At 43.2% G+C, this 18,771-nt stretch overlaps 1 long non-coding RNA gene across 1 annotated transcript; it reads right to left on the minus strand.

Moving 5' to 3' along the window:
• Positions 1–298: 298 nt before the first annotated feature.
• Positions 299–14,829, minus strand: LOC138439531 (uncharacterized). Its single transcript, XR_011256755.1, has 2 exons — positions 14,465–14,829; positions 299–2,230 (listed from the first exon to the last, which is right to left on the minus strand). It is a non-coding gene; the product is annotated as an uncharacterized lncRNA (long non-coding RNA).
• Positions 14,830–18,771: the final 3,942 nt, after the last annotated feature.

An 18,771-nucleotide genomic window follows, 5' to 3' on the forward strand; every position in this document is an offset into this window, starting at 1 on the left:
AGGGAAGACCAGGAAGTAGCAGGGCTGGGGCTTAAATTCAGAGCTGTCTGATTACAAACCCATACTCTTAACCACCATGGAATTATTAACCTCTTTGCCTTTTTTCCCCAACTTGCAATTTCCAATCAATATAAGAGACCGCTTGTCCCTTTTGCCCTCTAACTATCCATGTCTCTCTTCTTCTGCCTTGCAGCCCTGGGCTGAATCCCACAGTGAGCCTACGCTGCACTGAAAGGAGACTGGGCTTTGGTGTTGTGCTCTGGCCCAAGCAGGTTTTTTTTTTTTTTTTTAAATGTCCTTAAAAATAAAAAAAGTTTATTTATTTGGGGGTGCCGGGTCTTAGTTGCAGCATGTGGGATCTAGTTCTCTGACCAGGGGTTGAACCCAAGCCCCTTGCATTGAGAGTGTGGTGTCTTAGCCACTAGACCACCAGGGAAGTCCTCCAGGCAGGCTTTGAGGTATTAAGCTGTCTGGCCCTCTCTTTGGCAATGACCATACCCCTGGCACTAAGGGTGTGGCAGATGCCCCTGGCAGTGCTTGGGGGTGGGGGCAGAACTTAAAGTTTCAGGGACCAGCCATTCTGCCACCACGGGCGCTCCTGAGGCTGGTGGGGGTCCGACCAGCACTGTGCCTCTAACTCCATCCCCATAGGCAATCCAAGGACAGAGCTGAAGTCTCTCTTTCTACTTCCTCCTTCTCTGAAATGGGCATAATGATGGGATGCGTGCATGCGTGCTTGCTAAGTCACTTCAGTCGTGTCTGACTGCAACCCCATGGACTGTAGCCCACCAGGCTCCTCAGTCCGTGGGATTCTCCAGGCAGGAACACTGGAGTGGGTTGCCATGCCCTCCTCCAGGGCATCTTCCTGATCCAGAGATTGAACCTGAGTCTCTTATGTCTCTTGCATTGACAAGTGGGTTTTTTTTTTTTAACCCATTAAGCTATCTGGGAAGCCCCATAATGATAGGATACCGAGGCATAAAAGGTTGAGAACATATGTTTTGCCAGTTGTTTCAGAAGGCTCAGAATCAACGCCATGCCTCCCTCCTATGTGAGTCTTGCAGAAGTGCTCCTGACAGCTACTTCCCTTCTTACATCAGTGTTGGAGTCACATGTCCAGGAAGCCTTCCCTGAAGAAGCAGGCTGGGTCAGGGCGCCCTCCCTCTGTGTGTTCTGCTCTCAGAGTACATCACCAGTACATTTATTGCCGGTTTCCCGTCAGTCTCCTCGTAGGCTCCTTGGGAGCCTGGCATGTAGCAGGTACATTTCCCGGCATGTAGCACAAACTCCTGCACGTTTGTTGATCTGAACTTGAGCTTTGAGTTGAAGAAAAGATCAATAACCATTTCAAAAGTTTTGTTGTTCTTTTACATTTGTTGTTAATACCCAGTGATTGTGCCCTTTAGGCAGAGCTATTCTTCAGAATTTTAGGCATTTTTGGGAGTTTCTATGCCTTATTCAGATCTCTGGGTCATGACTTAGTGTTCCGGGGAATTCAAAGGGGAAGAAAAATCATTCGTTTCTGCAAACCCTCATGTCCACCATTCTGATAAAGGATCCCAGCTGTGACAAGGAGATTATTTACTTGAAACTAATGAGCAAAGCTAATTACTGCAGTTGATTTGGGCAGGGACAGAGTGTTCCGGAGCAGGCTGCTGGCAAATGTCCCCAAGTCTCCAACTCGGCAACTGCGCCAACGAGCCCACTCAACGTGCCAGTGCTTTCGGTCCTTGAATCTCCTGTTCAATAGCAAACAGACTTTAGGGTTGTGGTTTGGGGCTCAGTTGCCTGAGAGGAGCCAAGAGTGAGTTTCTGTGGCTTGTTCTCATTCTCTCTGGTTCCAGTTTTTGTAAAAGATATAATAAAATAATTAAAGTCTGACCTTTGTGAGGGTGTGGGATTGGAGGTCCACCCCTCACTTCCACAACTTCCTCCTTCCCAACTCCTCCACAGGATGGCTCCTCTCCTCCAGAACAGGAAACAGACTTCTCGGGGCTCACAAATGCCTGGTTTCCATGGCTCAGGCATTTTTGTTTCCTTCTCCATTCCTCCTAATGCAACTGCAGCTCACATGTCAGGAAACCACTGCCGCTGACCCATTTGACAATGTTCATGTCTTTATCTGACGTGCTGAGCCTCACGAACTTGTCCCAGATGCCAAATCCCATTCTAATGAACTGTGTGGGCATCCAAATTCTTTCCTTCTGGTAGAATTTTGTTAAAATTAGACCTGAGAGGAAGAATTAATGAGTGGGATAGATGAGAATTAAATGTGTGAATTGAATAACATGTCTGGCACAATTTATAAAACATTTTTTAGACATTTAATTTCGATATGCATCTTTAGAGCATGTATTGTGAAGCCCAATCCTATTCTCTGTACTGAATACTAATAATAATGATAATAAAAACTACAACCACACACACACAAACCGTGGTCTCTGCTCTCAGAGTGTTTGGATTTTGGAGGGAAATGACAAGACACGAGTGACAAGTCAGAAACAGCCTTCATGGGATACACAGGCCATAGGGAGGGAGGTGGCGTGGAGCACAGGCAGGAGTGTTGGGGTTTAAAGTGAGGCAAGGGCAGTCATGAGGCCAATTGGAAAAGGCTTAATGGGGAAGGATAGTCTGAAAGTGGAGGTACAATTTTGTCCAAGAATATTGGAGAAGGCACTCTAGGCATGGGGAAAGGGTGAGGAAGCCCAGAGATGGTTACCAGGGCAACAGAGGATAAGAGGATTCTGAGGCATGCAGGGTGTGATGGGCCATTGATGGGGTCAGTAGGAGCTGAGGGTGGGATGGCCTCTGGGGTGAGATCATTAGCCAGACTGTCAGGGGCCCGACCAGTAATGACTTCAGGAGAAGGGTTGGTATGCATGCATGCTCAGTCGCTTCAGTCTTGTCTGACTCTTTGTGACACTATGGATTGTAGCCCGCCAGTCTCCTCTGTCCCTGGGATTCTGCAGGCAAGAATGCTGGCATGGGTTACCCTGCTCTCCTCCAGGGGATTTTCCTGACCCAAGGAGGGATGGAACCTGCATCTCCTGCATTGCAGGTGGATTTTTTGTTTTACCACTTGCTACCGGGAAAGCCCAGAGGGGTTGGTTCAGTTCAGTTCAGTTGCTCAGTCGAGTCTGACTCTTTACGACCCCATGGGCTGCAGCACGCCAGGCCTCTCTGTCCATCACCAACTCCTGGAGTTTACTCAAACTCATGTCCATTGAGTCAGTGATGCCATCCAATCATCTCATCCTCTGTTGTCCCCTTCTCCTCCCGCCTTCAATCATTCACAGCATCAGGGTCTTTTCAGATGAGTCAGCTCTTCGCATTAGGTGGCCAAACTATTGGTGTTTCAGCTTCAGCATCATTCCTTCCAATGAATATTCAGGATTGATTTCCTTTAGGGTGGACTGGTTGGATCTTCTTACTATCCAAGGGACTCTTAAGTGTCTTTTCCAACACCGCAGTTCAAAAGCATCAATTCTTTGGCACTCAACTTTCTTTATGGTCCAACTCTCACTTCCATACATGACTACTGGAAAAACCAAAGCTTTGACTAGATGGACCTTTGTTGGCAAACTAATGTCTCTGCTTTTTAATATGCTGTCTAGGTTGGCCATAACTTTTCTTCCAAGGAGCAAGTGTCTTTTAATTTCATGGAGGGGTTGGTAGATGGTGGCTGTTTCAAAATCTCAGGAAAATGTTGGCTTTCCTTGGAATTCTGGAGTGAGGCACGTTACCCAGCTGAAGTTAGAAGCAGTCAGAGAAAGAGAGTCTCTGTGTTTGAGAGGAATGGGGCTGAAGAGTGCTCTGGAAAATGGCAGGTTCTGCCAGGATAAGGTGGAGAGACGACAAGCAGATGGCCGACAACAAAGGCGACTTAGCTCTAGGGACTGGTGCCCCACAATATTAACCATGGAGGCTGTAGCAGGAAGTTCCAGGACAAAAATAATGGGTGCCTGGTTTGGTTTGTTTTTTTTTTTTGTTTGCTTGTTTTTGCACTAAATTAGCAAGCACACCCTGTGCTTTGTGCTTTCAATCCTGAAGGACAAATAAGAAATTGTTATGGAGCTAAGTTCTTGAATTTCTAGAAACTTACGGTAGAGATTCTTATTCCATACAATTGGTCAAAATAAAAATGTTGACAAATCAATGTAAAAATAGAACCTAAGCATTGTATCCTAAGCACGGTAATTTAAAAGATAAAATGTACATTCCCTAACATTTTGGGCTTCCAAGGTGGCTCAGTGATAAAGAATCTGTCTGCCAATGCAGGAGACTCAAGAGACGCGGGTTCAATCCCTGAGTTGGGAAGAACCCTGGGAGGAGGAAATGGCAACCCAATCCAGTATTCTTGCCTGGAAAATCCCATGGACATAGAAGCCTGCCAGGGTACAGTCCATGGGGTAGCAAAGAGTCGGACACCACTGAGCACAGCTCAGCACTAATATTTCATTGTTGAACTTAGACTTTTCTCTCTGACCTGGGGGATACTGATTGGAGTTTCCTATTTTCTTTCTTGTATGATCAGCATCCACAATGGATCGATAATGGCCACAGATCCTTTGCTACTCCTTTGTTGAGGAGTGGAGCCCAATTCTCCTCTACTTGGATCTGAGCTTACCTTGGTGATTTTCTTGACTTACAGAACACAGCGGAAGTGACATTCTGGGAATTCCATGGTTAGACTTGAAACTCCCTTCTGGGCACCTTGGAATGCTCTTCTGGGAGCCCTGAGCTCTGGAAGCTCATGGGAACTGCCATCTAAAAATTCACTACCATGAGTTCCCCAGGCTTGAAAGGCCACATATGGGTGCTCCAGAGGACAGTCCCAGTTGGGCTCGGCTTTCTAGCCATCCCCCTGAAGACATGTGAGTGTAGCCACCTTGGGTCCTTCATTGATACCATGCGGAACAGAAAACTTGAATGGTTGAGCCCTCTTTGAATTTCTAGCCCATAGAATTGTGAGATAGTAACAGAGTGGTTGTTTTAAGTCACCAAGGTTTAGGGTAGTTTGTTATCTCTGCGAGATACTTGGAACCTTGTTATAAAGAGGGCTGGGCACATATTCATAGGACTGGGAGAGACTAGAGATCAGGTACTTCAGCTCTCTGATGTGCACATTCTGAGTACTGGAAGAGGAGTCCAGAAACTGATGTCAAAAATGCCCCGTGATCCTACAGAAAGTGCCTGGGCCTCCTAATTTCAGTTTTGCTTTCCTGCCCTTGAAAGCGAGGGGTTTCCTGTGTTTACCTTTCCTGGATAACCTTGCTGGAAAAATGCCAGCAAGCAGAGTCAGATATATAGATGGTCAGCCGCATTGTGTTGGCCATGGGAAGTTGTTCCAAGAATCTATTCTTTAGCAGTTGGTGTCTGCCTTCCCAGGGTCCCGGAAAGTCTCAGAGGTCACAGGGACTGTGCTTCCTGTTTGTCTGACTCACTCCCCTTCCCATTCCTTCCACAGGAGAGGCTCCTTCCAGCTCAGTGGGGGGCAGCAGGGAAAGCTTGGAGCTTGTTATCTGCATACTGAGGCTCCCACGATTCACGACCAGGTCTGGTACACAGAGGAACCTCAAGCTTGGTTTAACACTCTGCTGGCGTCATCTTGAAATTCTTAATACTTTTGAAAAAGAGGACCTGCATTTTCATTTTACACTGGGCCTGAAAATTACATAGGCAGCTATGCCGTGACTCACTCACACTCCTGCCTCATCGTAGAGAAGAGGGGCCGAGGCTGTTTCCTTAGTACAACCCTGTGCTGTCTCACTGAAGACTGATGCAAAGTGGTGAGTTGGGGGAGGAAGAAAGCGAGGAAGGGAAGCCATGTGGGAAAATGAACGCTGTATTTCTGTTTCCGATGTTCAAAGATAAACTGAGGCACGTTAAGACTCTTAAGAGTTTATTTGAATAAAAATCGACTGGAATCAAGCAGCACCAAACTGGAAGTGGTTAGGAGCCCTGTGACCTGCAGGAGCTGAAGAGAGACAGAGAGAGAAAGTGAGGAAGAAAAGCGAGGAAACTATTTGATTGGCTGTATTGTGAAGCATGGTTGGTCAACTGGCTGTAACGTGAAGCCTGGTTGGGCGATTGGCTGTAACGTGAAGCCTGGTTGGCTGATTGGCTGTAGCGTGAAGCCTGGTTAGCTGTTTGTGAATGGTGGTCCTTGGCGTCTTGACTTTCAGGCATTTACAGGTTAGACTTTGGTTTGCTTGAGTAGGCTACCCCCTGCATTAAGGCCTCCTCAATCTAACAGCCTCCTTGTTTAATTCATTTAGCATCTCCTGTAAGACAGCACCCCTTCCTCACCCTCCTGCTATTGACGAAAGGACCACCTCGGGCCGGACTGACTGTGAGGGATGTTTGGCAGGGCATGAGTTTGGAGACAGACGATGCCCTGCAGCTCAGGCCAAAACAGCAAAACCCAGATGCTTTCTCAGCCGTCCACCACTAGGAGCCAAACTGAGGGGGATCCTTTCTCACCAGCCCAGTTTTCCTACAAGGATCAAGAGTGGTGGCAATAACGGGGAAGTGGGGGGTGGGCCTGGGGAGCCTAGGCACCCGCACTCTCTAAGAGAAGAAAGAAGAGCTAGACCCCACCCACGGCCTGATAGAAGCCTAGGAAGCTGGGGCAGGGGTTAAGGAGACCCCCGCCCTCTCCTGCAGCAAACGTGTATCCTGCTGTCTGGCTCGGTATCCTCTTGTCAGGACGAGCTGTTCCACACTTGGTGATCATTTCAAAACCCTCTTCTGCCTGCTGTCAGCCTGCCCTTTCACATACGGGCTCAGATCCAAACACAGCTGTCTCCTCTTTGTCTACCACCTGTGTCTCGCAAAACCAATCAGTCCGGGTCTGCACTGCCATAGCGGATGATTCTTTACTTTTTCGCTTTCTCTTTGCCCTACTAGAACAGTGATTCTCAAGGTGGGGTTCCTGAACTGGCAACATCAGCCTTACCTTGGAAATTGATAGAAATACTAATTTGTGGATGCCACCCCAGATCTACGGAATAAAAAACTCTCAGGGCAACAGACTCACAGACTTAGAGAATGAATTTAAGATTACTGGGGGCGGAGTGCGGGGAGAAAGAGGGGGTAAGAGATAGTTAGGAAGTTTGGGATGGACATGTACATGCTGCTGTATTTAAAATAGATAACCAACAAGGACCTACTGTATAGGACAGGGAACTCTGCTCAGTGTTATGTGGCAGCCTGGATGGGAGGCGAGTTTGAGGGAGAATGGATACATGTATATGTATGGCTGAGCTGCTCTGCTGTCCACCTGAAACTTTCACAACATGGTTAATCAGCTATATTCCAAAATAAAATGAAAAGTAAAAAAAAAAAAAAAAAGCAACTCTGAGGGTAAGGCTGCTGACCTGTGGTTGAATAAGCTCTTCTGGTGGTTTTAATGATCACTGAAGTTTGAGAACCCCTCTCCTCGAAACTGGTGACTGAAATAAGTCCTTCCACCAGCACCCGGGATTTCAGTGTTGACACCTCTATGACAGATGGCATATCAATTTTGCAAAGGAAGGCAATAGTAATTCTTTCATGTATAAAACCCCTCCCCTCCACACACAGACACACAAAAATACACAGAAAAAGGAAAAATGCTTTGCTTCTCATTCCTCCTCTATCTAACATCTGTTACCCGGGCTTTGAGTTGTTTTAACAAGAACATCAGCGTTAGAATAAGCTTGCTTGCAGGGTGTCTGGAAGGCAGGTGCAGCTTGCCACTTTTAATGCAAGCTGAGAACAAACACAGCCTTCTGCTGCTAGAGACAGAGGTGGAATTTCTGTTTTGCTGGGAAGATACCCCCTAAAGCGCTGCCTTACCTTGAGGCCTTAATTAGAAGCAGCAGTGGCCCTCCGGCCTGCTGAGTTTCTATTTGATGTGATTGCACAAAAGAGCTGAGGTGGAGAACTGGACCTTTTGTTATTTCACATATTCAGAAAAGCTTTTTCATAAAAGCCCCTCTCTAGGTTCTTATTTGCTGTCACACACACCAGGGTAAACTTATAAAGATTTACACAGAGCAAGCAATTAGTAATGTCTGGTTTTCCCATGTTTGTCATAGATTAACGGATTTAATTTATGCCATTTCAGCCACACTTTCCCTCTCTCACAGGGGCCTATCCCACTGCAGCTACCTTCCCGTACATTCGTCACTGCCCTGCCTTTTCTGGTCCCTGTGACTCTCTCTCCTTTTTCTTTGCATCTTTCTAGAGAGGACTTAGTGTCTCGTATTAGCTTGAATGCTCAAACATATAAAAATAAAATCCAATATAAAAGTGAAAATTCCTACTGGAGATATTGGTGTTTTAATTTCATAATTGCACCCCCTGAGTTAACCTGATAAACCAAAGAGTTATGGAGATTTTCTTGTGCTGTTCTTCATTTGAATGTAGACAAGAGAGGACATGCCACAGACTGAGATTTCAGCTGTAAGCTATCTGGCTGATCACGCGCTGGGCAGTACAGAGACATGACAGTCCTCCTTGATCTGCCACATACGTCATGTAAAAATGTCCACGGGCTTAGCCCAGTGCAGCTCTTGGCTCATGATAAGTCCTAACTAATTGTCTACTGTGTGGTACTTAGCTGCATAGCAGAGAACCCTTACACTGGGCTAACAAGAAACACATAGGAACTGGTGTCTTCTGACATAAGAAGGGGGTCTTGCACCAGGATCTGTGGATCTGCACTGCTTGGACAAAGTCTCATTGCTCTGTCTTGATTCTCTGGGTTTTCAAGTTATGGGTTACTCTTTTGGTTTTGCTTGTATTTTAAAGCTCCCTAAACTCACTCTAAACACAAAAGGGAATTTATTGGATGAATATTGGAATATCTCAAGAATCCAAGGCCAAGACTATAGCTTGAGCTTCATGAAGGCCTGGAACTAGGAAGTGGGTGCAAAGCCATCAAGAGCCAGTAGGTATTTCATTCTCACTTTTCTCTCTCACACTCGTGGCCAGCTGGACTCTTTGTTTCTTTCTGAAGATTGATTCATGCTTCTTTGTGTCTCTAGACCAGCTTATACTGCTTTGGCATAAGAATGACAAATATGCCTGCCATAAAATGGCTATATTTTAACTATAGTGCTATATAGTAGGTCCTCGCTGATTATCCATTTTAAATATAGTGGTGTGTACATGCCCATCCCAAACTCTCTAACTAAGGTGGGGATTTATTCTGTTAAGAATAATTATCTCAAATTTGGAAATAAAAGCAAAAGAAAGACAACTTGTCCTTTTAATGTCATATTGGAGTCTTGCTTAACCACCTTAGGGTTCTTTAATTATCGTGAGGAATGTATCTTTATATGACTCACTTTCTACTATTGATGAAAGACCCAGATTCTGCAGTTACATGGTAATTTTTAGCCAAATGTTTGTCTAGTAGATACTCAGTTAATTTTATCTCATAGAGATTATAACCAAAGATTATGACTTTATTGCTCATAGTCATGTTAACTAGTTTTGTGCCTAACCTAGTAATCTTATTCCAATATTTTCTTTCTTTAATGACTGTGTATTCCCTTAGTCTATACTTTTCCCTTGGACTAGCTTCACTATCCTGTTCATTTCCAGAAAAACAAACTGGGCACATCTTGACATATGTTTATTTTTTTGTATTTGTATGAGAGGCATGTTGTTAACTTTTTGAACTTTATTTTTTTTCAGTTTTCAGAGTAAAGGGGAGGAGGATTGAGTTGATACTTCAAAGTTATCTACAATAGCTTCTATTTTGGTTCCTTTGAATTTCCTGTTTTTTAATGACTTCCACAACAATTTACCAATCTTTTGCTTTAGTGAGAGTTTGCTGTTACTATACTTTTTCAGTCTTTTTTGGTCTGAAATACATTTATTTCATTTTTGTTCCTGAAAGGAACTACCACTGGATATACATTCTAAGTTGACATTCTAAGACTCTCTCTTAGATATTCTACTGTCTTCTGGCTATTCTAGTGTCTTCTGGCTTCACTTGTTTCTATTAAGAAGTCAAATAAATCTAATAGTTATTCTGTCATAGGTAATTTTTATTTTCTCTCTGGTTGCTTTTAAGATCTTCTTTTTTTTCTTCAGTATTCTTCAACTAAAAAAAAAAATCTCAGCATGGATTTTTAAAATTTACATCTCTTGAAATTCATAGGGCTTCCTAATTCTCAGGATTTGTGGTTTTCATCAATTCTTTGAAAAATTCTATTAATATCTCTTAAATATTATCTCTTCCCATTTTTATATTATTATAGACCAGTTGTTATACTACTGGTGGAAGTGTAATTGGGTATGACACTTTTAGGAAACAATTGTCATTATTTACTCTTGTTGAAGCTCTTCACCCTCTTTGAGTTTGTAATTCTACTGATAAGTGTATAATTAACAGAAATACAGTCAGCTCCTGGTCTTGTTTTTGTTGCCTGTATAGAGCTTCTCCATCTTTGGCTGCAAAGAATATAATCAATCTGATTTCGGTGTTGACCATCTGGTGATGTCCATGTGTAGAGTCTTCCATTGTGTTGTTGGGAGAGGGTGTTTGTTATGACCAGTGCATTTTCTCGGCAAAACTCTATTAGTCTTTGCCCTGCTTCATTCTGTATTCCAAGGCCAAATTTGCCTGTTACTCCAGGTGTTTCTTGACTTCCTACTTTTGCATTCCAGTCCCCTATAATGAAAAGGACATCTTTTTTGGGTGTTAGTTCTAAAAGATCTTGTAGGTCTTCACAGAACTGTTGAACTTCAGCTTCTTCAGTGTTACTGGTTGGGGCATAGACTTGGATTACTGTGATACTGAATGGTTTGCCTTGGAAACGAACAGAGATCATTCTGTCGTTTTTGAGATTGCATCCAAGTACTGCATTTCGGACTCTTTTGTTGACCATGATAGCTACTCCATTTCTTCTAAGGGATTCCTGCCCGCAGTAGTAGATATGGTGGTCATCTGAGTTAAATTCACCCATTCCAGTCCATTTTAGTTCGCTGATTCCTAGAATGTCGATGTTCACTCTTGCCATCTGTTGTTTGACCACTTCCAATAGATTTAAGGTACTAGATCTGATAGATAGAGTGCCTGATGAACTATGGATTGAGGTTTATGACATTGTACAGGAGATAGGAATCAAGACCATCTCCATGGAAAAGAAATGCAAAAAAGCAAAATGGCTGTCTGGGGAGGCCTTACAAATAGCTGTGAAAAGAAGAGAAGTGAAAAGCAATGACGAAAAGGAAAGATATAAGCATCTGAATGCAGAGTTCCAAAGAATAGCAAGAAGAGATAAGAAAGCCTTCCTCAGTGATCAATGCAAAGAAATAGAGGCAAACCACAGTATGGGAAAGACTAGAGATCTCTTCAAGAAAATTAGAGATACCAAGGAAACATTTCATGCAAAGATGGGCTCAATAAGGGACAGAAGTGGTATGGACCTAACAGAAGCAGAAGATATTAAGACGAGGTGGCAAGAATACACAGAAGAACTGTACAAAAAAGATCTTCAAGACCAAGATAATCACGATGTTGAGCCAGACATCCTGGAATGTGAAGTCAAGCGGGCCTTAGAAAGAATCACTATGAACAGAGCTAGTGGAGGTGATGGAATTCCAGTTGAGCTATTTCAAATCCTGAAAGATGATGCTGTGAAAGTGCTGTACTCAATATGCCAGCAAATTTGGAAAACTCAGCAGTGGCCACAAGACTGGAAAAGGTGTTTTCATTCCAATCCCAAAGAAAGGCAATGACAAACAATGCTCAAACTACTGCACACTTGCACTCATCTCACACGCTAGTAAAGTAATGCTCAAAATTCTCCAAGCCAGGCTTCAGCAATATGTGAACTGTGAACTTCTGAATGTTCAAGCTGGTTTTAGAAAAGGCAGAGGAACCAGAGATCAAATTGCCAACATCTGCTGGATCATTGAAAAAGCAAGAGAGTCCCAGAAAAACATCTATTTCTGCTTTATTGACTATGCCAAAGCCTTTGACTGTGTGGATCACAACAAACTGTGGAAAATTCTGAAAGAGATGGGAATCCCAGACCACCTGACCTGCCTCTTGAGAAACCTATATGCAGGTCAGGAAGCAACAGTTAGAACTGGACATGGAACAACAGACTGGTTCCAAATAGGAAAAGGAGAACGTCAAGGCTGTATATTGTCACCCTGCTTATTTAACTTATATGCAGAGTACATCATGAGAAACGCTGGGCTGGAAGAAGCACAAGCTGGAATCAAGATTGCCGGGAGAAATATCAATAACCTCAGATATGCAGATGACATCACCCTTATGGCAGAAAGTGAAGAGGAACTAAAATGCCTCTTGATGAAAGTGAAAGTGGAGAGTGAAAAAGTTGGCTTAAGACTCAACATTCAGAAAACGAAGATCATGGCATCTGGTCCCATCACTTCATGGGAAATAGATGGGGAAACAGTAGAAACAGTGTCAGAGTTTATTTTTTTGGACTCCAAAATCACTGCAGATGGTGACTGCAGCCATGAAATTAAAAGACACTTACTCCTTGGAAGAAAAGTTATGACCAACCTAGGCAGCATATTCAAAAGCAGAGACATTACTTTGCCAACAAAGGTCCGTCTAGTTAAGGCTATGGTTTTTCCTGTGGTCATGTATGGATGTGAGAGTTGGACTGTGAAGAAAGCTGAGCGCCAAAGAGTTGATGCTTTTGAACTGTGGTGTTGGAGAAGACTCTTGAGGGTCCCTTGGACTGCAAGGAGATCCAACCAGTCCATTCTGAAGGAGATCAGCCCTGGGATTTCTTCGGAAGGAATGATGCTAAAGGTGAAACTCCAGGACTTTGGCCACCTCATGCGAGGAGTTGACTCACTGGAAAAGACTCTGATGCTGGGCGGGATTGGGGGCAGGAGGAGAAGGGGACAGCAGAGGATGAGATGGCTGGATGGCATCACTGACTCGATGGCCGTGAGTTTGAGTGAACTCTGGGAGTTGGTGATGGACAGGGAGGCCTGGTGTTTTGCGATTCATGGGGTCACAAAGAGTCGGACATGACTGAGCGACTGAACTGAACTGACTGAACAGAAGTACAGACATGTATTCATTCAGGGACTTTCAAAGCTATTCATAGCAACATGATTCACAGTGGCCCCAAACTGGCAATAACTCAGATGTTCATTAACAGTAGAATGATAGTTAATCATGAAATATTTATACAATGGAGACATATAGCAATTATAACAAACTCCAGTTATAAGCGATAAGTGTGTGCATCTCACAAGCCTAATGTTGACTGAAAGAAACCAAATTCGAAAGAATGTGGTCTCTATGAAGCCATTTTAAACATACCAAAACAAACAAAAACCAAACAGTTTGACAAAACAAAACTTGTGTTTAGGGGCAAACACCTTGGAGTTAAAACTAGAAAAAAAGATAACCGTAAAAGTCACGATAATGATTAGCCTAGGTCGGGTGGGATAGTCCTGTGACTGGCAACCAATGCTCGGGTTTTCTGGGAGTACAAGTAATATTCTATGTTTTGACCTAGTTGATGGTTACTTGAGTGTTTGGTAGAAAAACCATTGAACTATATGCTACTTTGTGAAAAATGAAATACACACTTTGACTTGTAACTAATGAGAGTTTACATATCTTAATTTGTTAATGCAGGTAAGGAGGTATTTGGAGGGAAATTTATAGCTTTAAATACTTATGTTACAAAGTAAGAATGGCTAAAAATCAAGAAATTGAGCATTCAGTTTAAGAAATTACAAAAAGAACATTAAGTAGTTCAAAGAAAGTTGAATAAAGAAAGCAACAAAGATATGAGAAGAAATTAATGAAGTAGTAAACAAATAGAGAGTAAAATAGAGAATAAAATGATGATCAATACAAAGAGTTTGTTCTCTGATATGACTAAATTAACAAACTTCCAGAAAGGCTGATGAGACAAAGCAAAAAGATGGAAACAGATATGAAGGATAGAAAAGGCAATGTGTAGCAGATACAGCAGAGATTAAAGATAGTAAGAGACTGTTATGAACAAATTTATACCAAAAGTAGTGGGAATATAGAGCATATTGAAATGGACTTTAAAGTAATACAAAAATGAAATAGCTCTATACTCACTGGTAATAGGGAATTGTCCCATTAGGAAATTCCAGCCCTACTTTTATAGGTAGGTTTGTCTACACTTAAAGAAATAGATTATTAAAATATTACACAAACTCTTAGAATAGAAAAAGAAAGAACACTCCCCAGCTCAATTTATGTAGCTAATAAGAAAATCTTCAAATCAAAAGCAGATGAGGACAATACAAGAAAGGAAAACTGTAGGCTGATTTTACTCAGTGAACACAGATAAAAATATCCTAAACAAAATATTAGCAAACTGAATGAATAATATATAAGGCAACAATTCATAACTAAATTGGAATAAAGGCTTAACCCAGAAATCTGAGACTGGTTCAACATTTGAAATAGACTGATATAACTTACCTTGTTCACAGATCCAGTGAAAAAATTCACATGAATTTTCACAAAAATTCTCTCAGTAGAAGCAGAAAACTGTTTGATATAATCCAACATCAACTTAGGATAAAGAGTCAACATATCAGGAATAGAATGGAATTTTTTGAACTGGATAAAGAACATCAACGTACAAAGAAAAAAAAAAACAACCTTACAGCAAATATCATACTTAATGGTGAAATTGAAAAAGCAGATCCTTTAGCAAGCAGGAACGAGACAAGAATCTCTGCTTTTACCACTTCCTAGCCAGTACAGTAAGGGAAAAAGAAAGATTTATAAGGTAAAGGATTAGAAAGGGAGAAACCACACTGTCATTATTCACAGGTGATGTGATCGTTTGCATAGATTCATAGACAGTGTGTTAGAATAATAAAAGTGTGGCAAGGTTGCCAATTATAAACACAATGTAAACAAGGCAATTGCATTTTTATACACCAGTTAACATTTGGAAATTTTAATTTGATAAAGCTATCATTTATAATAGCAATAGAAGTGTAAGGAAAGTATGTGCATTTTTCCAAATTTGGACTCGAGATTTAAAGCATTTCCAATAAAAATACCAACATAGTTTTTCATGGAAGTTGGCAAGCTGGCTCTGATTTTTATGTGGCAGGGCAAAAGTCTGAAGCCTAGCCAACACTGTCGAGAAGGGAAAAGAACAGAGTGGAGGGATTTGTCTTCTTAGGTGTCAAACTTCATTTTAAAATAATAATGAAGAAAGTGAGGTGTTAGTTCAGGGAGAGACAGAAAGACCACTGGAACAAAACAGCCCAGACACAGACCTAAGCAGTTTTGGAAATTTGATAATTGGCAAAAGGGGCATTATAGAAAAGTGCGGAAATGTTAACACCATTCAATAATTTCATTGCTGTTGTTTAGTTGCTAAGTCATGTCTGACTCTTGTGGCCCCATGAACTGTAGCCCGTCAGCCTCCTCTGTTCATGGGATTTCCTAGGCAAGAATCCTGGAGTGGGTTGCCATTTCCTTCAGTAATTATCCATATGGAAAGTAAATGATATTGGAACTCTATATCATTCCATGTACAAAAATCATTTTAGAATGATTAAGGGCTCAAAGGTATAAGGCAAAATTTTAAGTTCTTTTAGAAGAAGCATAGAACATCTTTAGTCTCTAAAACATAGAACATCAGGGTAGGGGGGAGGAGTTTTTAAATGTTACACAAAAGTGCAAAGCAGCAAGGCAAAGATTGGAAATTCTACCACCTTAAGAACTGCTATGTTGCTGCTGCTGACAAGTGCTCAGCTGTGTCTGGCTCTTTGTGACCCCATGGACTGTAACCAGCCAGGCTCCTCTGTCCATGGGACTTTTCCAGGCAAGAATACTGCAGTGGGTTGCCGTGCCCTCCTCCAGGGGATCTTCCCGACCCCGGGACTGAACTCAGGTCTCTTGTGTCTGCTGCCTTGGCAGGCAGGTTCTTTACCACTGGTGCCACCTGGAAGCCTAAGAACTGCTATAAGACTATATAAAGAGTGAAAACAAAAGCTCCAGACAGGGAGAAAGTATTTGGCACATATAAACAAAAGAGATTATCATCCAGAATATATAATATAAAAAAACCTACAAAAATCACTAAGAAACAGGTAAACCACGCTATACAAATACAGAAGGTGCGAGAGCAGGAACATTACAGGAAAGGGAACACAGACAACAGCACATTTTAAAAAAATTGCTTAATTTCATGATTAAACATGGACTGAAAATTAAAACAAGGAGGAGATGATGATTTTATGCCACCAGCCTGGCAGAAATGAATAATTCAGACTACACTATGGCTGAGAGCAACGCCCTACTGGTGGATGTGTAAGTCAGTACTTTGGGGAAAAAGTTCTGTATCTAGAAAAGCTGAAGATGCTGCATGGCGCAGAAATTCCACTGCGTACCCCTTAGAGAAACTCCTCCATTTGAACTCTAGGAGAGGAGCACAAGAATCTTTGTAGCAGAACTGTTGCTAAAAACAAAAGAAAAAACTAGAAACAACATCAATATCCACCCAGGAGAAAATGAATGCATAAACTGTGCTATATATACCAAAAAACGAACGCACGACAGCTCATGCATTAACTTGGGGAAAAAAACCCTCAGCAACAATATTCAGTGAAAGGAACCATTCACAAATGAACACATGACTCCATAATGTTTGCAGACTTGCAAAAACCAAACCATGTCTAATTCAGGCAAACATATATGTGCTGAGATATTTTGCAGACGAGCCTTCTATAGGCTAGGCTAGGCCCCCGGCTGCCTACCATTTTTGACAAGAGGACCCTTACCTGCTTTTCTGAGTGATGAGGGGCCCTAAGTCAGGAGCGCAGGTGTCCTCAGGACTGCCTGCATCACAAAGAACTCCCAACCATCCAAACTCTGTCCTCCTGATGGGGAGGCCAGCTGATGGTCTCCATCTCCATTCTCAGCTCACTGCTGGGCTCTGGGGTTAGGCGAGGCCCTATTTGAGGCAAGGAAGGGTGGACTAGGAAAACTCAAATTCGATAGCTTGACATGAATTCAGTCTCGTTCAAATCAATTCCCCTGATTCCAGGGTGGTTTTTTTGTTTGTTTGTTTGTTTTTGTTTTTTAAACCTTGTATCTACATCATACCAACATACCTTTTATTTCAAAAACTAGGACATGATCTGAGAGGTCCACCAGGACACGCTGGGTTCAAGCAGGGTGAAAAGCAGTAAACCCAGTCCTTCCTGTCCTGAAAGACCCAGTTTCTGGCCACATGTCTGGGCAGGAATCCTGAAAACTGTGGGCCCAGCTGCTCCTGCCTCCTGGTGAGGGGCTAATGCATTCTCCCCCCGCACCCCCTCCCCCTCCCCTTCCCTCCTTGCCAAGGCAGCTGTCTGGTGGCATGAGGAAGGAAGGAGGACAAGTGACAAGAGAAGGCAAAGGAGGCCCGGGAAGGTGGGAGGATGGGGGAGTGTGACGGGGAAACCCAGGCTGGCCTGGAAGTGAAGCTCTTCAGTCCCTGAGCCAGGACTGCTTTTGAAACACACCAACACCTTCCAGCAAGTCCTCAGACAGACCCACTATTCATCTGCACAGTACGTTTTTCCTTGCAGAAAAGAACCTTCGTCAGCCAGCAGCTCCTGGGATGTGGGCTGCAGGACGTGGTCCAATGGGCTGGCCCTCCTTCGCCCACTGACGCTAATGCCCGTCAGGAGGCGACATCAGTGCCTAAAAATAACCTCCGCCTCACCCACTCCCACCCTGGGCCCTGCGCTTTCCAGGGACTACCTCTGCAAGTCGGCTTCATTCGGGGAGGGGAGCGTATTTCTGGACGAAGACGATTTGTGGTGTTTCTATTCTGAGCAGCCTTTTCCTTCCAAGGAAGGCAACTCGAAAACACTTACCTTCAGTGAGACATTCAGTAAGGAAAGATTCGTGAGTTCTACCAAGTCTGAGCACCTTATTCAAAACCAATTCAGTCAAAGGCCGGGGTCCTGTCAGCGGTGTGAAATGAGACAGGCAAACACACACGTTACTATGGGAGGGCTACCAGGGAATATGGACCCCTCGGCAGATGGGCGAGGAGAGCCACCTGCAAGCAGCTCATTCAGGTCTAAGTCTCAAGTTCACTGAACTCGATGACCCTGATTTCAAGAAGAGGGACTTCCCAAATGACAGCCTTTATGCCTTTCCCGAGCTTACAGACAATGGGCTTATCATAGAATATGGAAGTTGTCATTGAGTTGAAATATGAGAACATGTACTGATGTGGGGAAGTCCAGTACCATGGGACCACAAAGACAGGACGGGCAGCTCCCTCCAGCTGAAGATCCGCCTGAGGGTATTTAGTAAGATGATTCTGCCATCCCCTCAGTGGGCTCCTCCCCACAATCCTACTCATCTCGTTAGTTAACCTCACTGATCCTCTTCCTACCCTGAATCCTAGCTTCTTTTTCCAGTTACCCAGTTCCTGCCAGGGGAACTCATTGTCTGTTCTTCAGACGTCTCAGAATCTTCTATGATAATCTCCCTGCATGTCACACCTGATCCTCCAGGCAGCAACTATCTTCTTCCTTAGAAATGAAACATTTGCCTTGACTCTCACTCTGGCTCTCAGCATTCTACCAACCATTCATGGATCCTGCTCGATCAGTCTGGCAGTCCCCCAGTAAATCTCGCATGTCTGGTCAAACTGATTTTATCAAACCATCACTTTTGTCATCTCCTTACTCAAGAACTCAGAATAGCTCCCTATTGCCACCTCCACCCGATTTTCCTTGGATGGCTCTTGCTCTACCTGTTCA

The sequence above is a fragment of the Ovis canadensis genome, chromosome 4 (genome assembly GCF_042477335.2).
Source record: "Ovis canadensis isolate MfBH-ARS-UI-01 breed Bighorn chromosome 4, ARS-UI_OviCan_v2, whole genome shotgun sequence".
In the NCBI taxonomy this organism is placed as follows: domain Eukaryota; kingdom Metazoa; phylum Chordata; class Mammalia; order Artiodactyla; family Bovidae; genus Ovis; species Ovis canadensis.